General features: G+C 42.9%; 1 long non-coding RNA gene across 1 annotated transcript in view; it reads right to left on the reverse strand.

The window, feature by feature from the left end:
- Positions 1-3,620: 3,620 nt before the first annotated feature.
- Positions 3,621-22,263, reverse strand: part of LOC118916283 (uncharacterized) — a 60,819-nt gene continuing 42,176 nt past the window's right edge. The window contains exons 2-3 of the long non-coding RNA XR_005026325.2: positions 7,472-7,737; positions 3,621-3,949 (exon numbers count right to left, since the gene is read on the reverse strand). This is a non-coding gene — a long non-coding RNA (uncharacterized LOC118916283). The remainder of the gene's footprint in view (positions 3,950-7,471; positions 7,738-22,263) is intronic.

Raw genomic sequence — 22,263 nt, forward strand, 5'->3', positions numbered from 1 at the left:
ATCCTGGAAACAAGGTTGCCCCTGAAATAAAATATAGTCTCTATAAAAGAAATTGGCCATTTGTAGGAACTGAGAGGACATATGTAAAACTGTGTCTGAGAAGTTTGGGAACACTCAAAATTCCAATCAAGATGATATGGGAGTAGTCTTAAAGCTGCAGGCCTGGAAACTGACTTCAAGGTAATAAATGGAAACCACATCAGTTGTAATATATTCTGTTTGGAGAACATCTGTGTGAATAGAAAGACAGGATGGTTAACCATGCAGCCATAAAAAGGGAGTCAGAGGTGTTTCCCCAGGCATTTTCCTAGGTTTAAAAGTCATAGCTAAGCAATATAAACATTGTGATTTACTTGACAAAACCTAGGAGCAGCCCTTGGCTGCATGTTAAATCTTATTTTAAAAAAAGATTCCTATTTGGGCGTTACCACAGACCAGTTGAATCAGAATCTCAAGGGAGTGGGCCCCAGGCATGAGCATTTGAATATTCTCCCCAGGTGATTCTAATGTGCAATCAGGGCTGAGAAACACAACTAAGGTGGGTAGAATGTCTAAGCTCACTGACAGAGGTCTCTTTTGATTGACTTGGACCATTTGCATTCCAGGACTACCAGGCTACCCTCTAATATTTGGTTCCCCATGTGACATGCAGAGGGAGAGAGAAAATGCACTGGTCTTCTGATGTGAATGTTCTAGATTGCTTAGCAAATTAAATTGGTTTGCAAATAATACTTTTTTTTAGATTAATAAATGGGTTTCTGGTTTATGTATCAGCCACAGTGAGCTTTGTTAATATGAGTTTGAAGGTGTATATATAATCTGAATGATGCTTCCACTTTTTATGTATCACAAAATCAGGGTTCCGAGTCTGTCAGGATGCTAGACTATGGTTGTCTCACCTGAGGGGCATTGCCCCTGGGCAAGTTCACTCTGGATTTGGTGAAACTGAATAACAACAGAACATTGGGAGTAAAGGGGTTTATACAAAGCTTTATTCTCAATGTGGCAGGTCAAGTGCCGGAATCACATCTGCTTCTGGAAAGTCTGCAGCCCACCTCCATCTCTGCCTCTGGGTAGAGCAATGGGTGGAGCTCTTTATATAGTAACACTGACAATAATGGTGTGTAAGCATTGGCCTACACAGTAGGCCAATTACATCATCAAGTAGTTTAGGGTCAGGTGAGGATCCTGGCCATAGGAACTTTCATTTTCCCTACACTACACCTGTGGATAAAATGAAAGTTCTTGTGGCCAGGATTCTCACCTAGCCCTGGTTGACTAGCTCACTGCACACATGTGGGCAATACATTGCTATTGACTCTATACAAAGAGCTCCACCCAGTGCTCTGGGCAACATGGTGGCACGGCTGCAAGGTTGCAGGAGAGCAGAGCAGAGGCTGGAGTGGTACCAGTGCCAAGGACAGAGGCCTAGAGGACAGCTGTGCCAGATGACTGTGCAGGCAGAGAGGCCCAGAGGATGGCTGTGCAGAACAGAGGGGCCCAGAGAATGGCTGTGCAAAGAGGCCCAGAGGCAGAGACCGGCTTGCTGCATGCAGACTTGCTCTGAGTGAACAGATTTTAGTGATTGACCTGCCACCGTGGAAAAAAAGCTAGATATAACCCTTTCACCCCAAGAACCTTTTACTGTAATTTTCTTTGGTCACAATGAATCCATAGTGAACTTGCTGGGTGCTGAAACCCATTAGCAAGACAGCACCCCTCCAGGATTCTTGCCTCACAATCTACTTGTCCTCGGTCTTCTGTGATGGTCCCTGTGCAAAAAAGCTGGAGCCTTGTAATAACAAAAATTAAAGTAATAATAGTAGTCCTCAAGCCTGAGGAGATTACTTGCCATCAAGTGGTCATCGCAGCTGTATTCAAAACAGTCCCAGTTCACAATTCACACTTTCCACAGGAGGCCAGTAGCAGAACTGACAGGGAGCTGCATGTACACCCAGCAAGTAGCAATTTTTGCTGGGGTGTGTGCCCAGTCCACAAAGATGTAAAGAGGAGATAAACCTTTAAGGATGATAACATGTTTTAATGACACCAACATAGGGAAATATTGTCCATCAGGTAGGATGCATGCTAGAGTTGGTCCTGTGATAGGACCATGGCAGGAAGGGGGTCCTGTCCATATCTAGCACACCATACCTTTACCCTTCTCTCTATAGGGGTTACAGAGGGGTCTGTGTATAGTGCTACTGGAGGTGCATGCACTGGCAATAAAGATAAAACAAAACTTCCCAATAAGTTTATAGGGTAACTTGCAGTTGCATAGGGAAGGCAGCAATGTGTGTTAGCATGTCTATGGGGCTCAATGCCCCCTTCCAGGGCTTCTCATTCAACACACCGTAGCACTGTTCATAAGTGGAATGACCATCCCCATAGACTATTGGTGTCTGACTTCAGGCCAGATTTTAACAAACCATTGTATCTCTCTATCATGCCTGGTCCAGTAGGATTATATGATACATGAAACTTCCACTTTATCCCTTAGTGCTGCACCCATTCTTGCAGTGGTTGTCCAGTAAAGTGGGTTCCTTCATCAATTTTGATTACCTGCAGTTGGCCATAGGCTGCAAAGACACACTCTAGGCCTCTTTTGGTCATTCACTGATCTGTGCAACATGCAGGAAAAGCAATCAGGTTAAAGGCAGGCCCCACCAGCAGGCTAGAGTCCACATTGTCTTCTGCCCTACATGCAACAAACACTGATGTAACCATTAGGCCACATCAAGGCAGGCTTTCCTTCTAGCCAGTGTACCTAGGCCAATTAATCTGCTTCATTGTTTTCTGGGGATGCCAGCAGCAAATGGCCTGTCACATGACACACTATAATTGTTTTAGTCTGACCGCAGGCCCATAAGTCTTGCCACAGCTCTTGCCCCCAAAGGGGTTGGCGACCAACCATCCAGTTGGCATGATACCATGTTGGTAGCCACAGAGTCAAACATCAATAGTTGGCCCATCTGTCAGTGCAGACAACTAGTGGGGAGGGCTCCTGGGTGATCACAAGCCATAATGCCTGCAACACTGCTCGTTGAATGCTCTTCCCCTCACACTCTTACACCCATATTGTCTCAGTCTTAGCTACAGTCCTCCATTTTGGGGGCAGCCCATGGCTGGAGCCCTTTGTACACCATGCATCTTCCCTCCTGAAAAAGGCTCTCTGCTACTAATGCTCTAAAGCAGGTTCTTCCTGCTTTTCACTGATCGATGTCACCAGCCCCAGTAGGCATTGGATTTCTTTACTCAAGGGGCTAGTAGAGAGGGTGCTATAGTGCTGTAGATATATTCCTTACTTGGCCAGTGTAGACATCTGTGCCATGCCACTCCACAGCTTTTGGGTCCAGTCTCATACCCACCCCACAATGGGATAGGTGGTCATTACTTTTATCAGGGCTGTTCTGGTGATGGGCTCCATAGCCAGCACCACGTGGTACATGGCAACCAACTGTTTCTCATTTAAGGTGTACATACCCTTGCTCCTTTCCAGAGTTGTGACCAGAATTCAATAGGTCAGCGAGTTCATTCAAGCTACTGCCAGAGACCCCAGCCATAACCATTTTCAGTCACATGGACATCTAACATGGCCTTGACTGCCCATTTTGCAGCAGTGAAAACAAATGCATATGTCTCAACCCAGTCCCACCTGACACCCTTTTATACGAAACAGTATAAGAACTTCAGAATTTGTGCCAAGTGTGGGATAAACACTCTCGAGTAGCTTAGCAGACCCCAAAATAATGTAATAATGCCACAGTTGTAGGGGTAGGAAAGACCTGGGCTTTACCTATGACTGCTTCTGGGATCACTTTAATCTCACCTAACCAGACAACCCCCAAGAATTTGACTGACAAACGAGGTCCCTGAACCTTGGTGCTGTTCACAGCCCATCCTTTCTCCTGGAGATGTTGCAGCAGTCTAGGTTCTTCACCTTCTAGGTCTGTAAGAGAATCAGAAGTAAGCATGCATCATCAATATAATGGTACAGGCACACTGTTGGCAGTTTCTCAGGTGCTACCAAGTCTTGGGCTACAAGCCCATGAGAGATGGTGGGATTGTGGAGGTATCCCTGTGGAAGGACAGTGAAAGCCCTTTGCCATCCTTCACATGTGAAGTTAAACTGTTTCTGACTTCCTTGTGCTATGTCAATGGAAAAGAAGGCATTAGCAACATCTACAACATAATGATATGTCCCTAGTTCATAACTGAGGGTGTCCATAAGGCCTGCAATAGAGGAGATAGCAGCATGCAGAGCAGGTATGACTTTATTCAGTTCTTTGTAATCCAAGATAATATGCCAGGAGCTGTCCAGATTTTTTCTGGCCACACCAGAGAATTAAAAGGGCTATGGGTGGGCCTTATAATACCCACCTTCTCCAGTTCCTAGAATTTCTCCAGTTTTTTAATGCCCTCCAGGCAATTTATACTGCTTAATATTAGTCACCCACCAAGGCACAGGCAAAGCTATGGGCAGATGCTCAGCATGTCCCCTCAGAACTGTCTGCACCACACATATCCTCAGTTTGAACTCACCTGCAGTGGTCTGCAACCATATGCCCTGCAGGACATCTATCCCCAAAAACATATTCAGGGATGGGAGAGAGATACACAGTATACTCCTCTGGGTGTAGACACCCTATACCTAACAGGATTAGGGCTTGTTTCACTCTGATAGCCTTACCTCCATATCCATCTATAATAGTCAGGGTCCCAGAAAACCATACAGGGTTACCATAAATTAGTGAGCATTCAGCTCCCATGTCTAACCAGAGTCAGGACACATTGTGCATTCACTGGGAACCAATGACTTGATATTTCAACATGTGACCTCTGGTCTCCCAAGGCAGGGGCCTTGACCCTCCCCTTAGTAAGACCATATTGTCAATCATCTTCCTGTGTGGGTCCAGGTGAGGTCAACTTATTCTCCAACAGGAAGTCTTGCAGACACACAGGCTGGACTTGTGGCTCTGTCTCTGGCCTCCACTTCTTGGTCCTTATTGGCCAAAATCACTGCTCGAGCTTCAGTTGTTGCCACAGTGCCAGTAAGATTCTATATGACTTCCCCAATTTCTCTCTGTCTGCTCCTGCATTATTAACCCACATCTGGATCCTCATGACCTTCACAGGGCCCTTCAAGCCCTTCTTCTCAGTAGCAGACCACACTCCCTTTCATGCTTGTATTGCTTCAGCCTCCCCCAAATCTGCCACAGTAGGGGTTTATAACCACATTTATGGGCTGCCCTAAGTGAGGGGCAAGAATGGCCACTAAGGGCCCAAAGAGGGAACCAGAAACTGTTTGCAGCACCATATCCCTCATCTCTGCCATAAACAGCTCCTCATCCTGGCCATAATTTACTGGGTTATAAATGGCATTTTCTATGCCCAACTCCTGTAACACCTGTTGGAGCTTGGCATACATCTGCCATCTAGTGCGAGAAGATAGTAAGTCACCCTATTGGGCCATACAGAGCAAAGTTCTGATTCATACCCACTAGAGAAGTGAATGATTTCTTGTGATCTGGTGTGCATTCTGAAGTCACTTCTGCAAGGCCAGGTGAGTTGTCAGGGAAGCCAGCTTTCCTATCTCTGCCCCAGACAGACAGAATGATCCCATTCACCCCTACATCCCAAAGGTTGAAAGCCAGAAGCCAGGCTAATATGGACTCTGAGGGTTTCTGCCAAAACCAGGAACCTAAATCCACCAGCTCTGCCTGTGTATAGGGGTGGAACGTTGTGGGGGCTGCACCTCTCCCAGAGGAACCTGCAGTTGCTGCACCTTAATTTTCTTGACTACAACCAGGTGGGATTTCAATAGAGGAGATATTGGTGCCTCCCACACCATCTCTACTTCATTGTTCTCCTCCAGCTTCTTCACCATTTCCTGGGCTGACAGCAACTTTCTCATTCTGCAGAGCACCTCCTCTGCTACATCCTTTACCTTCTCCACATTACCTCACAGCTGGCGTTCGTATGCTGCCTCTTCTCATGCTTCTTGCAGGAGTATGTCCTTCTTCTTCCTGGCTTGGCCTTTCCCACAGTGCCTTGCAGCGGCACCATCTCATTCACCAAGATTCTTTTGCCTCCTCCACAGTACCTTGCAGCTTGCGTTTTCACGTTACCTCTTCTCATGCTTCTCAGAGGTATATGTCCTTCTCCTTCATGACCTTTACCTATTCCACAGTGACTCACAGCAATGCCATTTCATTCTTTAACAAATATTTTACTTCTGCCCCAATACCTCACAGCCTGTGTTCTTGGGCTGCCTCTTCTTGTGCTACCATTACATCCTTTACCGTCTCCATAGCACCTTGCAGTGATGCCTTCTTAGTCATCAATTTTTTTCCTCCTTCATGACCTTTATCTCTTCTTATGCTTCTCATAGGAGCCCATTCTTCTCTTTTATGGCCCTTAACAGTGTGAGGAATAGCCAGCCCATGGATCCTACTGCCATGCGGGCACTCTGTTCATCCACAGACCTCCCTATTTTGCAGAGGGCCCCCTCTACTGCCTCAGGCATCACCTCCACCTTACCCCAGTCCTGGGGAGGAGCCCACTCCTCTAGGAGGCAAGACACCTCAGACCATATGTCCACTGGGGGTTACCACAGGGGCAGCCAGCTGAAGTACCCCTCCCATGAGGGCAACTCATTCTGTTTTTTGGTCAGCAGCAAATCCTGCCAACTACATCAAATGCCTCACCTGAGGGGGTTGCCCCCAGGCAAGTTCACTCTGGATTCGTCAAGACCAAGTAACAACAACGGAATGTTGTGGGTAAAATGGTTTATGCCAAGCTTTATTCTCATGGTGGCAGCTCAGGTGCTAGAATCATGCCTGCCTCTGGAAAGTCCACAATCCATTTCCATCTCTGCCTCTGGGTAGAGCAATGGGCAGAACTCTTTATACAGTAACACTGACAATAATGGCTCATTGCCAGCAGGTGTGCAAGCAGTAGCCTACACAGTAGGCCAATTACATCATCAAGTAGATTAGGGTCAGATGAGGATCCTGGCCATAGGACCTTCCATTTTCCTTATACATGGTAATGCCAGCCTATAGGCATGAGCCTGAGTGACCAGCTGACCTTCCCCAGGAACATATCCTTAGCCTTTTGGTGAGTCTTTTTTTTCCTTCACAACTAGATTATAAGCTCCTTAAGAGCACAGACAATGGTGTCTCTTTTTCATCTACTACCTCTGCCTATCATATGGCTAGGCAGTTCTAGAAACTTCCAAAAGAGATTGGGAATATTAATGAAGGAATGAATGTATTCCATACATATGGGATATGTCTCTGTATTGTGGAAACTTGTGTCTAGTCTCTGTCCTCAGATTAGGAGGCTGAAGTACCTGGCCAATGGTGCCTACAAGAGCCTAACACAGAAGCAGAAAATACAATATGGTTTTTTTCCCCAGCCTCCCTTGCAGGTAAGCAAGGGCATGTGTCCTCCAATCATATATACTCACCCCAGACTTTGAATCAGGAGCTGATAACCCAGAAGAGCAGGGGCCATAGAGAATCCATTCTGGTAGCAAAGAGGGAACAGCAGCAGGCATGGCAACTTTCCAGGGGCCATGGAAACAGCATGCAGGACCCAGAGAGGGCAGTGTCACTGGTCATGGCAGCAGTGTCATCACTGGACTGGTTTGGTGGTGTGATTTGAGTTGTGAGCTGGTTACTTATTGCTTCACTTCTCTCATTCCTGCCTGTTTTCCAAGACTTCCCTTTTATTCTGTGAAATATGATAGATGCCCTTTTAATAATTTTAGTTTTTATGCTGAAATCAGTAAGAGTCAGTTTCTGTTGCTTACTACTTAGAACCCTGTTATGGGTTGAAGTTCCTATCCTCCCTCCATCAAAATTCATATGTTGAAACCCTAACCCTCAGTACCTCAGAATGTGACTGTATTTGGAGACAAGACTGTAAAGAGGTGATAAAATTAAAATGAGGCCATTAAGGATAGGCCCTAATCCAGTCTGGCTGGTGTCATTACAAGAAGAAGAAATTTGGACAGACAGGGAGACCCCAGGGATGCACACACAGAGGAATGACCTCATGAGGACATAGCAAGAAGGCAGACACCTATAAGCCAAAGAGAGAGGCCTCAGGAGAAACCAGACCTACAGGCACCTTGGTCTCAGACTTCTAACCTCCACAACTGTGAAGAAATATATTTCTGTTGTTTAAGCCATTCAGTCTGTGGAATTTGGTTATGGAAGCCCTAACAAACTAATACACACCCTGACTGCATTTAATGACGGATCAACTATTTCCTGGTTGGTCACAAAGTAGACATTGGAACAAGACTACTGTATTCAAATGAAGCAAGAAAAGAAGGAAGGGTCAAGATGTGAAACCAAGCAGAACCCTAGGATAGAATGCTCTAGAAGGTGCAAAGCAGCAGGTAGGAAGGGAACCCGAGAGGAATCCCTAACGTCAGTGAAAGTATTTATTTATATGGGCCCCAAGATGGAGGGTTTCAGAATGAGTCCCTAGGCTCTAATGGAGACCTGGATTTTGGCAGCAGAAATCCAAGTTCAAAACCTCACCCCATAGTTTTATGTGATTCTGAGCTACTTACTCAACCTTTCTGAGCCTTAGTTTTCAGATCTTTGGAATGAAAATGAAAAATAATACCTATGTCATGTAGTTGTTAGGATTAAATTAACAATGGTATGTAAAACTACTTAACATCTAATAAATGTGAACCTCCTGTTTTTTGGCTGGGGAAGAGGGAAGAAGTAGAGACCTAGTGAGGAAAAGGCTGAAGGTTTTCTTGGGCCAATGAACAATGTTCAGAGTGTGATGAGCTCAGCTGTGGTCTAGATAGAGTGGAAAGAAGCTCCAGTTTAGCGGGTGGATATGGCAGCCAGAGTGTAGGCAGCAAAGGACATTAGTAAGAGTCTGATGGGCAGAACACTGTAGTTCTGGGTTATCATTCTGTTCACAGCTATATGCCAGCCAGTGGTTAAAAATAAAGAGCAGGATCCATCCCCACACCCTACCCAGGTTAGGATTAGCAGGATTTACACAGGCTGACCACCATGGGACAGGTATATTAAGTGGGAGAATTTCAGCTGAAGACTGGTTGTATAAAGTGAACCAGGGTTCACTTGTGACCTATCTAAAAGCAGTTCTAATTCTTGGTCCCCTCTGTTACTAGAGGTGAGGCAGCCTGCCCCTACATTGGCCAGGATTGGCTCAAAAACTGGGCAGAACTGAGCCTTTGGTTCTATGGTATAACATGAATAATAATTATAACTTATTAGTGATTACTATGTGCCTGGATTTTCGGATATCTTTTCTCTCAACCTCATAACATCCCTTGGAGGTAGAAATAGTTATTTTCAAAAAAAGTATTTTTTCAGAAAAAGAAACTGTGTTTCAGAAATAGCAACCTGTTGAAAACAATACAGTTAATGAGGGGCAGGGCCAGGCCTCTAAGAAATTTCAAAGTTTACCTGATGAAGAAAAGAAGAGATTTAATTGTTGGCAGTGCAAAGAAATTACTCAGGAGTTTTCTAATGTTACAATACATCCCTTATAAGCACAATATACTTCCTAGTATCTTGACTTGGGGCCCAGCTTCAAACCTTTGATACTTCTACCAGAAACCCATATAAACAGAGGGCAGCCCTGTGGAATATTTTCCACAGGAAACATCTGCCCAAGTATTTCGAAGGCCACAAAGTGTCCCAAGAGGGAGGTGGGGAAAGCCGAGGCCAATCCCAAGCATGGTGATAAGTCCAGGTACCAGGTGGACTGAAGCAGAGAGAAAATGCAGACTTCCGGCTTTCCACTCCCTCTGGAAGCATGCTCTGGTAAAATAAACTCTTTCCAAGACTCAGGTTCCCAGGTTAGTGATCTGGTTTTCTTCTAATAGAAAGTGAGCTGTCCCTCAACCAGGGAGTGCGGGAGGGGGAAATGATTGCCAATTACACTAAATGTGTAGGAGGGAAGGCTCTGATGTTTTATGTCTTTACAATTAAGAGACCTCCACTTATTCTTGGAGTCAGTCACAGCCCAGCCATAGGACTGACATTCTTTCTTTGAGTATTTACAAGAGAATCAATTTAAAAATATTTTTAAAATCTTTTTTTTGTTTAAAGAAACTGACATAATAGAAAGAAAAGACTGAGTACCTGCCACAAAAAGGCTTTCTGAACCTTCTTTGGAAAAGATTAACAGCACTTTGCAGTCTTTCAATAAACCAAGTCACTGGTCACAAATAGAAAATTGCTTACCTGGAAAGAATTTTTTTTAATGGGATGACTTTGAGTTAAATTAGAGTCTGTAATCACCCTGAATGTATTTTTCAGGTTTATTGTTCTTGATATTTCTACTTCACATGTGATTAATGCGAACCACTCCCCATGTGCCGGGTATTGTGGTAGACACTGAGGAGCCCGTGGTATTCATCCACCCTGATTGTTGTTCTCCAAAGACTTTCAGTCTGGGGAGGAGAAGGACTGGTACTCACAGATGGTACAAGAAAAGTGAAGAAAAGGATGGGGAAGTAAGAAGGTCTAAGGGGGACTGAGCACACAACACCGAGTTAGTGGGTTCTAAATTGGAATTTGGGGTTCCTAAGTGGGAGAGACAGTGCTTCAGTCTTCTCCCAGTGAATAGGGGGAAATATTTTCTTTCATTTGGGAATGGAAAGGAATCATCTCTTCCTTGGTTTTCTTCTGTATCTTTTCTTCAAATTGCTATACCACCTACCTGTCCATTCATTCAACCAGCATTTATTATGTGCCAAGTACTGTGTGAGGTACTTTATATGCATTTTTTTCATTCAGCTTTCACTGAAACCCTGTGAGGGTGGAATTATTGCCCCACTTGACCACAGGGAAACTGGAGTCAAGAAAGGTTCAAGTCACATAGCTAGCACATGGTTCAACTGACATTTGGCCTTTATCTGCGGTCTCTGAAAGCCATGCACTCTCCACTATACTAAAAAGCCAAGAGAGTTCTTAGAGATGAATTAGTGGGATCCCTGCCCTTGAGCAACTCATGGTTCAGTGGAAAAGAAAGACGTGTAAATAGTTTGTTGATTCATTCAGTCATTCAATCACATTTATTAAGTGCGATTATTTACTAGTTGCTCTCACAAAGCAGAATCAGACATAGTTCCCAGCCTTTAAGAAATTTAAGGTCTTTAGAACAAATATACACAAAATGTTCTAATCCAGATAAATGACAATACAGTGTAATGAACCCTCTAAGAAAAGACATCGTAAGGCTTCAGGGAACAGGAGAGAATGCAAGTCTCCCCGGCATAATTTGGAATGGCTTCACAAGGAAAGGGGACATCTTTGAGTGTAAACTTGAAAAATGTGTAGGAATTTGCCATGAGAAACTTCTTCCAGTTGTCCAGATACACCATGCTGTCTTGTCTCTGAGCCTTTACACATGTTCCTCTGCCTACACCAGTTCCCTGTTCCCCCTTTCTGATCTGGCTAACACCACATGTTTCTGGCATCACTTTGGATTAACACTTCCTCCTGGAAGCCTTCCTTTACATGTCCTTTCTCCATCCCACATCTAGACAGGACTTTACCGCCATGGTTTCCCACAGAACTGTGTACATGTGCAAAGCTTGGAGACGGATAGAGCTTTTGTTTATTATGTGAGGAGCATAAGAAGTTCAGTGTGGTTGAAGCACAGGGTATATGGCTCAGTCAAGAAATATTTGTGGAATGAATAATTGAATGAATGCTGAAAAGAAGTGTAATTTCACCTAGAAAAGTAGGCTTCACCCAGATTACTAAATCTCTCCTAAACTCCTACATCCAGCCATTTTAACTCCCTCTACCACATTCCCCTTGTCTCTCTACCTGGTCATCTACTCATTGTTCAAAATGCCCCTTGGTCCTAGAATCCTTTCCTGACAGCCCTTTTCTGTTCCAGTCAGAGTCAAGTGCTTAGCTCTCTGGTGTGCTTTCTGGGATCAGTAAGGTCAGACAGAGAGGCTCTGGCGTCCTGATGTTTCTGCTCTCTGGATCAAAGCCACCAATTGGAACCCCAGACACCATGCTAGAGGGAAACTTCAAGGTTATTCTCTCTTCCACAGGGAACTGGTTTCCTAGCCTTCTGGTATGTGTTTGTGGCTGAAACATCCACTTCATGGGAGCCTTTGATAATTGGGGAGCAATGTGACCCACAAACTCCGGGATCCCTCCACCTGATGACCAAGAGCATTCCAAATTCAACTTATCCAAAACCAAAATATTGGAATCAGACAAGCTTGGGTTACCTCTGCACTTTACTTATTGCACGAGCATTGGGCAAGTTATTTCAAATCTCTGAACCTTCCTTTCCTCAACTGAGAGCCCAGAGGTTTCAGAATAGGGGAGTGCCGTGGTCTGACGCCTGTTTTAGAAAGATCCCTCCTGCAATTGTGTGGGGGATGGGCTGTGGGGGAGAAACCAGAAGCAGTTCAGAGTCTGCTGAATAGAAATGTTTCCAATTACCTCAGCCTCAGCCTCCACAGCGCTCTCCACTGTGACCCCAGAGCCAACCTCATGCTGTTGCCTAGCAACTCACCTGCATGCCCGGGGATCTGAAGCTGGGGCCCCTCCAAGGATGGGGATATGACCAGTTTAATTACAAAGTCTCAGGGGAATTGTGCATCAGTTCATTCCTCAAATACTCACTGGGCTCCCACCAAGGGCCAGGCCCTGAGCTAGGTCCTGGGATTTAGAGATGAATAAAACCCTGTCTTTTTCCCCAAGAAAATCATAATGTGGCAGAATGGACAGATTTCTTCATTCATTCAAGAAATATTTATTGAGTGTTCTTTAGTAGTAGAATGTATAAATGAGTTACAGCATATTCGCACACTTTAATAATATACATACAGCATGAAAATGAACAATCTATAACTATACACAAAATATGGATATTGATGAATGAAACATATAATGAGTGAAATAAGCGACATAGAAAAAGTACGTTCTATATTATTCCATTTAGATAAAGTATGAAAAAAGGCAGAAGTAATCTATGTTGTCAGAAGTCAGGATTGGCGTCTTGGGAGGTAGTGACCAGAAGAGGGCATTTGGAGGGCTTCTGGAGTCCTGGAAATGTTCTATTTCTAGATCCGGGTACAAGTTATATGGTGCTGAGACAGGGGCCATGGGCTTAGACAGAGTAGGGTGAGGGCCTCCAGAAAAAACAAAGCAAGATAATCCAATGTGAGATTTGCTTTGGCCTGCTGGGGGGTCTAGCTTATTTTTCTGACTTTACCCAGGTACTGCTTTTCTTCCTCCAGCAAATGATTTGCAACTTGGGCAATGTAGCAGGCGAGCCCAAAACAACTGGTAAAAACAGGTAGGATTCCATCTTGAAAATAAGATTGCATCTTAAAACCCAATTAGTTAAAAAGTAAGTTTCAAACAGACAATAACTCAGCCCACCTTGGGAGCAATGCAGGCAGCCTTGAGTGACATGCTCTCAGACCAGGAAGCTATCCTGGGAGGAAATCAGAGCAGTAAAATTCTTGTAAATAACCAGGAAGACTAATTCAAAATTTAATGTCTCTTCAAAGATAAACATTTTGGGACCACTTAGCAGGTATGCATCCCTAGCCAAACCCCTAGACGACACACCACCCTGGGACTCTCTTGTCCCCTCCTGGCCTGAGCCAGGAGCTCTGTCCTCTTGCTTTCTCTCTAAATAAAAGCCTCTGCCTCGCTCTCCGACCTTGAGTGTTTGCGAAGTTCATTCTTTGGCTCCGTGAACAAGAACCCCGCATCAGTGTGTTCAGTTTGCAAAAATTTATCAATCTGTGTGCTATGATATATTCATTTTGTTATATGTATTTTGTTCATCAATAAAGTTTTTGAAAAGGAATGTTTATTGAATACCTACTGTATACCAGGCACTATATGGTAGGCAAACAGACACTTGAAGAGAAATTTACAACACAGCAGAACAAATACGCAGGGGTCTGACCAGCATGGAGAAAGGACTTCCCATCAACCCCACCACATCTGTGGAAAGAGGACTGAAGCAAGGTTTCCTAAAGAAAGGGATTTTGACTGAAGTAGGAGTCTACCAGACAGGGCTGAGGAGGTAGAGCCTTTCTGGCATCAAAAACAAGAAGGGAGAGGCAGGAAATGAGGCTGGGGGGTTATATGGGATGCAAATGGTCAAAGGCCTGGGAATAACAATAATAGCAAAATGTTCCTGTCATGACAGGCATTGCTTGAAGTATTTTACATGTTTGAATTTATTTAATCTGCCAGCCATAGAGTGAGTAGATGCTACTATTCCTATTTACAAATGAGGAAACAGAGGTACAATTGGGGTTAATTAACTTGCATAAAACCCCAGAGAAAGTGGCAGAACTGGGCTACACATCCAGATACATCAATATGTATCTCAGTTTGTTGTCTCTAACTGCTCCCTAGGATTATAGAACTGGATTGACAATACAATGCCATAGAAAGTGCTCTACCATGGGGTGGAGAGACTTCGCTATAACACCTGCCTCTCTGCTAACTTGTGTGAACTTGGGCAACTGCCTTCACCTAACTGAGTCTTAGCTTCCCCCCTTGTAAAATCAGAGGTGCCTTCTACCTCCAATCTATAATGCAGTTTCCTTTATTTTATTCACAGGAAACTCCCATCCAGAGTATGTGACTTGATCAGGGTCACTCAATAGTTATCAGTAGATCAATTCTATGTAGCCCACAATTATTGCCACAGGGCTAAGTGCTTTGGATACTGAAATAACTAAGCCCTGCTGAGTCCCTCCTCCCAGGGCCTCTAAACAGAACTGTGTTAATTTTCCAAGAGCAGGTGCAGAGATAGCCTGTATGCACTGGTCAAATGTGGTAGAGATATTAATAGACATAGCTTCAGACAGAATCTAAAACAGCACCTCCACAACCCCAGTCAGGCCCTACAACATTCCTGGCATCAAGAAACGGAAAGAGGCTGAGTCCACAGCTTCCTATTTGTAAATGGTTATTTATTGCCGTAGTGCTTGCCAGTAACTGATCTGATGTAGTAAGATGAAAAGCCCTTATCTATCTGTGGGCCTAATATTACACAGCAGTAATCACAAGATAAATATAATTTTATATTCAGCTTTTAAAAACTATCTTCCTGGCATCCTACAGTATGGGAGAATATATTCATAAATGACATATCCAATAAGGGCTTGACATCCAAAATATACAAAGAGCTCACACACCTCAACAAATAATCCAATTAAAAAATGGGCAGAGGATCTGAACAGAGCAAACAAAAAACAAATAATCCAATTTAAAAATGGGCAGAAGCAGGTGGAGAAAGATAAGTACCAAATGATTTCACTCATATGTGGAATATAAGAACAAAAGAAAAACTGAAGGAACAAACAGCAGCATAATCACAGAACCCAAGAAAGGACTAACAGTTACCAAAGGGAAAGGGACTGGGGAGAATGGGTGGGAAGGGAGGGATAAGGGCGGGGAAAAAGAAAGGGAGCATTACGATTAGAGTGTATAGTGTGTGGGGGGGCACGGGGAGGGCTGTGCAACACAGAGAAGACAAGTAGTGATTCTACAGCATCTTACTATGCTGATGGACAGTGACTAATGGGGCATGTGGGGGGGACTTGGTGAAGGGGGTGTCTAGTAAACATAATGTTCCTCATGTAATTGTAGATTAATGACACCAAAAAAAAAAAAAAAAGCTGTGGAGAACCAGCAGAAAAAAAAAAAGGACAGAGGATCTGAACAGACGCATCTCCAAAGAAGAAATTCAGATGACCAACAGGCACATGAAAAGATGCTCCACACTGCTAATCATCAGAGAAATGCAAATTAAAATCCCAATGAGGTATCACCTCACACCAGTTAGGATGGCCACCATCCAAAAGGCAAACAACAACAAATGTTGGTGAGGATGTTGAGAAAGGGGAACCCTCCTACACTGCTGGTGGGAATGTAAATTAGTTCAACCATTGTAGAAAGCAGTATGGAGGTTCCTCAAAAAACTAAAAATAGAATACCATTTGATCCTAGGAATTTATCCTAAGAATGCAGCAGCCCAGTTTGAAAAAGACATATGAACCTCTATGTTTATCACAGCACTATTTACAATAGCCAAGAAATGGAAGCAACCTAAGTGTCCGTCAGTAGATGAATGGATAAAGAAGATGTGGTATATACACACAATGGAATATTATTCAGCCATAAGAAGAAAACAAATCCTACCATTTGCAACAACATGAATGGAGCTAGAGGGTATTATGCTCAGTGAAATAAGCCAGGTGGAGAAAGGCAAGTATCAAATGATTTCATTCATCTGTGGAGTATAACAACAAAGCAAAAACTGAAGGAACAAAACAGCAGCAGACTCACAGAACCCAAGAATAGACTAACAGTTACCAAAGGGAAAGGGACTGGAGAGAATGGGTGGGAAGGGAGGGATAAGGGGAAAAAATGGCATTACGATTAGCACACATAATGTGGGGAGGGGCACGGGGAAGGCAGTATAGCACAGAGAAGACAAGTAGTGATTCTATAGCATCTTACTATGCTGATGGACAGTGATTGTCATGGGGTATGTGGTGGGGACTTGATAATAGGGGGAATCTAGTAACCACAATGTTGCTCATGTAACTGTATATTAATGATACCAAAATGAAATAATAAAAATAATGAATAAAAATTTAAAAAATAAATAAAAACTGTCCCCATTGTTGAACAATAGATACTATTGATTATTCTGTACTAGATACTTTACATGTGTTCATTTAATATCATTATAATCCCATGAGGTAGGAGGTACTACTATTTTTTTTACTAAGGTATCATTGATATACAATCTTATGAAGTTTTCACATGAACAACATTGTGGTTACAACATTCACCCATATTATCAAGTTCCCTCCCAAACCCCATTGCAATCACCATCCATCAGCATAGTAAGAAGCTATAAAGTCATTACTTGTCTTCTCCATGCTATACTGCCTTCCCTGTGATCTACTGTCTTGCCAATGGGTTTCAGCCCTGGGAAAGTTCACTATGTATTCAATGAGACCAAAAAATAACAATGGAACATTCTTGGGGTGAAAGAGTTTATACCCACATTTATTCCCATGGTGGCAGGTCAGTCACTAGAGTCCCGTCCACTCAGAGCGAGTCTGCATGCAGCAAGCCAGTCTCTACCTCTGGGCCTCTCTACCCCTGCAGCTGTCTCAGTCTCTGTTCTTGGCACTGCCACCACTCCAATCTCTGCTCTCCTGCAGCCCTGCAGCTGTGCAGCCATGCCAATGTGTCACCCAGAGCATGGGGCAGAGTTCTTTATATAGAGTCAATAGCAACATATTGCCAACATATGTGTGTGTAGTGAGCTAGCCGACCAGGGCCAGGTGACAATCCTGGCCACAGGAACCTTCACTTTATCCACACCTACCTATATTGTGAGCACTAATTATAGTGCCCTTTAATCCCTTTCTCCCTCCCAACTCACCCTCCCCAAGCCCTTCCCATTGGTAACTGCTAGTCCCTTCTTGGAGTATGTGAGTCTGCTGCTGTTTTGTACCTTCGGTTTTGCTTTGTTGTTATACTCCACAAAGGAGTGAAATCATTTGGTACTTGTCTTTCTCTGCTTGGCTTATTTCACTGAGCATAATACCCTCTAGCTCCATCCATGTTGTTGCAAATGGTAGGATTTGTTTTATTCTTACGGCTGAATAGTATTCCATTGTGGATATGTACCGCATCTTCTTTGTCCATTCATCTTTTGTTGGACACTTAGGTCGCTTCCATATCTTGGCTATTGTAAATACTGCTGTGATAAACATAGGGGTGCATATGTCTTTTTGAATCAGGCATCTTGTTTTCTTCGGGTAAATTCCTAGGAGTGGACTTACTGGGTCAAATAGTATTTCTATTTTTAGCTTTTTGAGGAACCTCCATATTGCTTTCCACAATGGCTGAACTAATTTACATTCCCACCAAAAGTGTAGGAGGGTTCTAGGAGATACTATTATTATCCCCATTTTAAAGGTAATGAACAGAAGCATAGTGATTTATATTATTTGTCCTAGGTCAGTGGATTTCAAGCATTTTTAATGCAACCCACAGTAGATACACAGGTTATGTTGCAATTTGGATCACACATTTCTGTTTCACAATACTACACTAATCCTTACTATATGGGACCTACTCTGATATTTTCTGTTCAATTATTTTTCATGCTGACTTGAGTCTCTAAACTGATCCTATGACCTACTAATGGGTTGCAAGTTGCAGTATGAAGAACAATGCTGTAGGCAATATAAATCCTACTAGTTACACAAAATGTTGTCATCATACTCATTAATGTGGACTTTCATGTCCTGAGCATTTGCCCAGTATCAGGTCCCATGCTGCATGTTAAAGACAGAGGTTTAATCAGATGGCCCTGCACTCTGAGCTCTCACAGCCTGAATACATAGGTAGACAATGACAGTACAGTACTGATTCTCAATCCTGGCTGCTCCTTAGAATCACCTGGAGGCAATTAAAAGCACTAATTTTGAGGCCCTGTTCCCAGACTTTCTTATTCAGCTGATTCTAGGATGGGGCCTGGACATCAGTATTTTTTAAAGCTTCCCAAGGGATGCTAAGGTACAGCCAAGATTGAGGATCACTACAATAAAGCATAAGTGCTACATTAAAGGGAAGCATAGAAGAGCTGCACCTAACTACCTGAGGGTATTGAGAAAAGCCTCAGAAAGTTGTATTGAGAAAAGCCTCAGAAAGTTGTTTTGAGTAGGGTTTATGTGCTGGATACCTTAGCCCTTGAGATCCACAGTCTACCTACTGTGCCCAATACATTGAACCTGTATAGATTTAGTCAATGGGCTCCTTTGCTCCCCGGCTTCTACTTGAAGATGGGCCAACACCCTTGCAGGAGATTGGTGAGAGGGAGGAGAGGGAGGGCTGGGTAATATAATTCCCTGGCTACTTCCTTACAAGTTTGCCTTGGGCTGTTTGTGAATCTCCTCTGAAGGTGACTACTACCCTTTCAGGAAGGCCTAATGAGCAGAACCCTCCCTTCCACTTTCTGTAATCTCTCCTCTCCCTCTCTACCACCAGTTCAGGTCAAGAGGCATTAACAGCTCAGATACTTTCTTGAACTCTTCCTTGTCTTCCTCTATACTCCACCCACATGTTTGAAATTAATCCCTTTGTACATAAAACATGGTCTAATTTTCCTCATCTGGGTGTGTCATCTGTTTCCTATTGACTGATAAAGCCTGGAAGCAGGATGGGAGCTTGCTATAAAGATAAGGAAGGAAAAAAAAAAAAACCCAGGTAGAGAGAACAGCATGAGTAACAGCAAAGACACATGAAAATATTGTATTTCTTAGTTTAATTCTTTTTATTAGTGAAGGACAAATTGCTAAATCTGGTTTTCAGTTCTCACTCCTACTCTTACTGGATTTATCCACAGCATTTGACCAGTTAACCACCTTCTCCTTCTTGGGAAAAATCTGTCACTTAGCCTCCATGACACTGAACCCTTTGGTTCTTGTTCTTCCTCTGGCTACTCTTTTTCAGTCTCCTCTTTTGGTTCTGTTTCATTTCCCTGATGTCTTCATTTCCTTGATGGTGAATGTTGGAGTCCCAAGGAGTGTCCTTGGTTCTCCCGCCTATCTACACCAACTCTCAATCATCATCCAGTATCACGGGTTTAAATATTCAGTATGTTGTTTGGCAGCTACATCTTGGGAGGTCTCTCCCTGTGCACTGGGTGAGACCTCAGCCTGGATGGGGGAGGGTTCTTGACTCTGAATGAGAAAGAATTCTCAAACAGGTCAGACAAGTGTAAGGAAGGAAGGAATTCATTAAAGCTAGAGTAACAGCAAATGGCAGCAGGTATGCAGGCATCAGAGAGCAAGGAAGAGCAGAGGGAGGAAAGGGAAGCTCATTTAAGTCCTGCTTGGCATAGGGCAGATCGCTTGCCAACTCCTAAAGCCACTCTACTTGACTGAAGTAGAACAGAGAAAGTGAAGACTTAGCTTAAGTCTAGAAAATTGAATGAAATAGAGAAGTAACAAAGACGCTTACCACTGGAAGAGCACAGAGACAAAATGCAGTAAGTTGAGCAGTGAGAAGTCTTTGTTTAAAGTAAAGTGCACACTCAAAGTAGGGAAGTGCATGCAACCTCAGAGGGAAGGCACACTTGTGGGCTTAGAACTCTGTCTTTTAAGGCTTTCAAGAATGGGGCAAAGGGCTAGGATTGGGGGTGCATAGGCTTGACTCATGGTCTCATGATGTTTATCTCCAGTTAGAGACATTATGTCACCAACCATAGTCTGTCCTCTAGATATTCTGTAAGGTAAACTTACACAAGGAATTTCTTGATCCTGTTCTTCTCCAAGATGGTGTTTACCCTCAAGCAGTGGGGACATATCATTTAGGACTACTTGCCCTGCCTTAAGATAGGGTAGGTTATTGACTGATTACCATAAAGTATGTTAGAAATCTTACCTCCTAACTCCCTGGTTTTTAAAATGGAATCTTAGCCTTAAGATGGAGTCCCTCCTGTTCTCATTATACTATTTATATCTCGGCATTTTTCATCATAGGCACGAAAAAGTAACCATGATGCTTGTCCAATGTCCCTGCCCAACCTGAAGTATGCTGTCTACTCCCAAATTTGTACTTCTGACATCTCTCATTGAAGTCCAGACTCACATATCGAACCTAAATAGACATAGGAGTGATGTCTGGAGCCGGCTCTGAGAACCAATTGTCACATTTTCAGAAAATTTTCCAGGCTCTTACTAAACATAGGCATTATTAAAATTGAATTATTAAACTTAAAATTAAGTAAATTATACTAAAAACAAAGGTAATATTCAAAACTTGTCATTTTATAATATTTCACTATATTTGATTATTTTCTATGCTCTTAAGGTTATTTACATCTATTCTATCTGTACTGTGGAAATACTGCATAATGGTATGCTACTCTTTCATCTCTTCCTAACTCTGTGTTCAGTGACATCATGCCAGTACCTCCAAAACTAACCATGGTGAGTTTTACATCACAGAAATTGGCAAATGCTACCAGAGTCTGATCTATTGTTTTGTTGACTGTCTATATTTAAAAAGTGATGAAAAAATATTAATAATGCAAATTAAATTTAGAATGTACTATGTCTAAAGCTATTATGAACAATATTTAAAACTTGAGGAAATATTCTTCCAGTATTGGAAAGCTACTATCTGATTCAACAAAGAAGTCACTTGCGTCATTGACTAGTGAAGTTCCAACATGTCTTCAATATTTTACTTTCATATTATTAACGTAAATGAAAATGTCAACCAACATTCATCTTGGAATACTTGTTCAGCAACTGCAACCATTTGTTTGCTATAGATACATGTTTTGCAAAAATCAATTAAAGCACTCCAAGAGAACAAATTGGCTATATGGAATTTATCATGAGTATAATGTGTACATTTTGTTATATGTGAATTGTGTTATGCATCATTTATAACAGTAAATTTTATAATAAACTTATATGGGTATGCAAACACACACACACACACACCCCTTTTCTCCCTTGACAGCAAGTTGCTAAACATTTATTAGAATACCACTGCTAACAGGCAATTCAGACCTAACATGTCCAAAATTGAGCTCTTGATTTTCCATCCCAAACCTGTTACCCCTGTAGGTATCTATTTCAATTAATGGCAACTTTGCTCCTCCAGTTGCTCGGGCCAAAAAACTTAGCCATCCATGATTTTTCTCTTTCTCTCATACACTACATCCAACCTACCAAGAAATCCTTTTGCCTCTACTTTCAAAATATATTCAGAATCTGACTACTTCCCATCACCTCCATTGTCATCACTTTGGTCTAAGCCTACAATGTTCCCTCACATGGATTACTGCAATAGGCTACTGACTGGTCTCCTTACCTCAATACTATAGTCAGTGTGATTCTGCTAAAATATAAATTATAAATGCTGTGTCCCCTGCTCAAAACTCTTCATTGGCTTCCCATTTTAGATTTCAAGCCAATGTCTTTACAATGGTTTGTCAGACCCAGTGGTATCTGTGCCCCATCCCATTACCTCTCTCATGTCATCCCATGCTACTCTTCCCCTCGGTCACTCCACTTCATCCACAGTAACCTCTTCGCTGTTCTCCAAACATCGTATATGCTTCTGCCTCAGGGCCTTTGTACTTAGTTTCCCTTACCTGGAATGTTGCTCCTTTAGTTTTCCCCATTGTTTTCTATCTTTCTTTTGG

Source organism: Manis pentadactyla, chromosome 4 (genome assembly GCF_030020395.1).
Source record: "Manis pentadactyla isolate mManPen7 chromosome 4, mManPen7.hap1, whole genome shotgun sequence".
In the NCBI taxonomy this organism is placed as follows: domain Eukaryota; kingdom Metazoa; phylum Chordata; class Mammalia; order Pholidota; family Manidae; genus Manis; species Manis pentadactyla.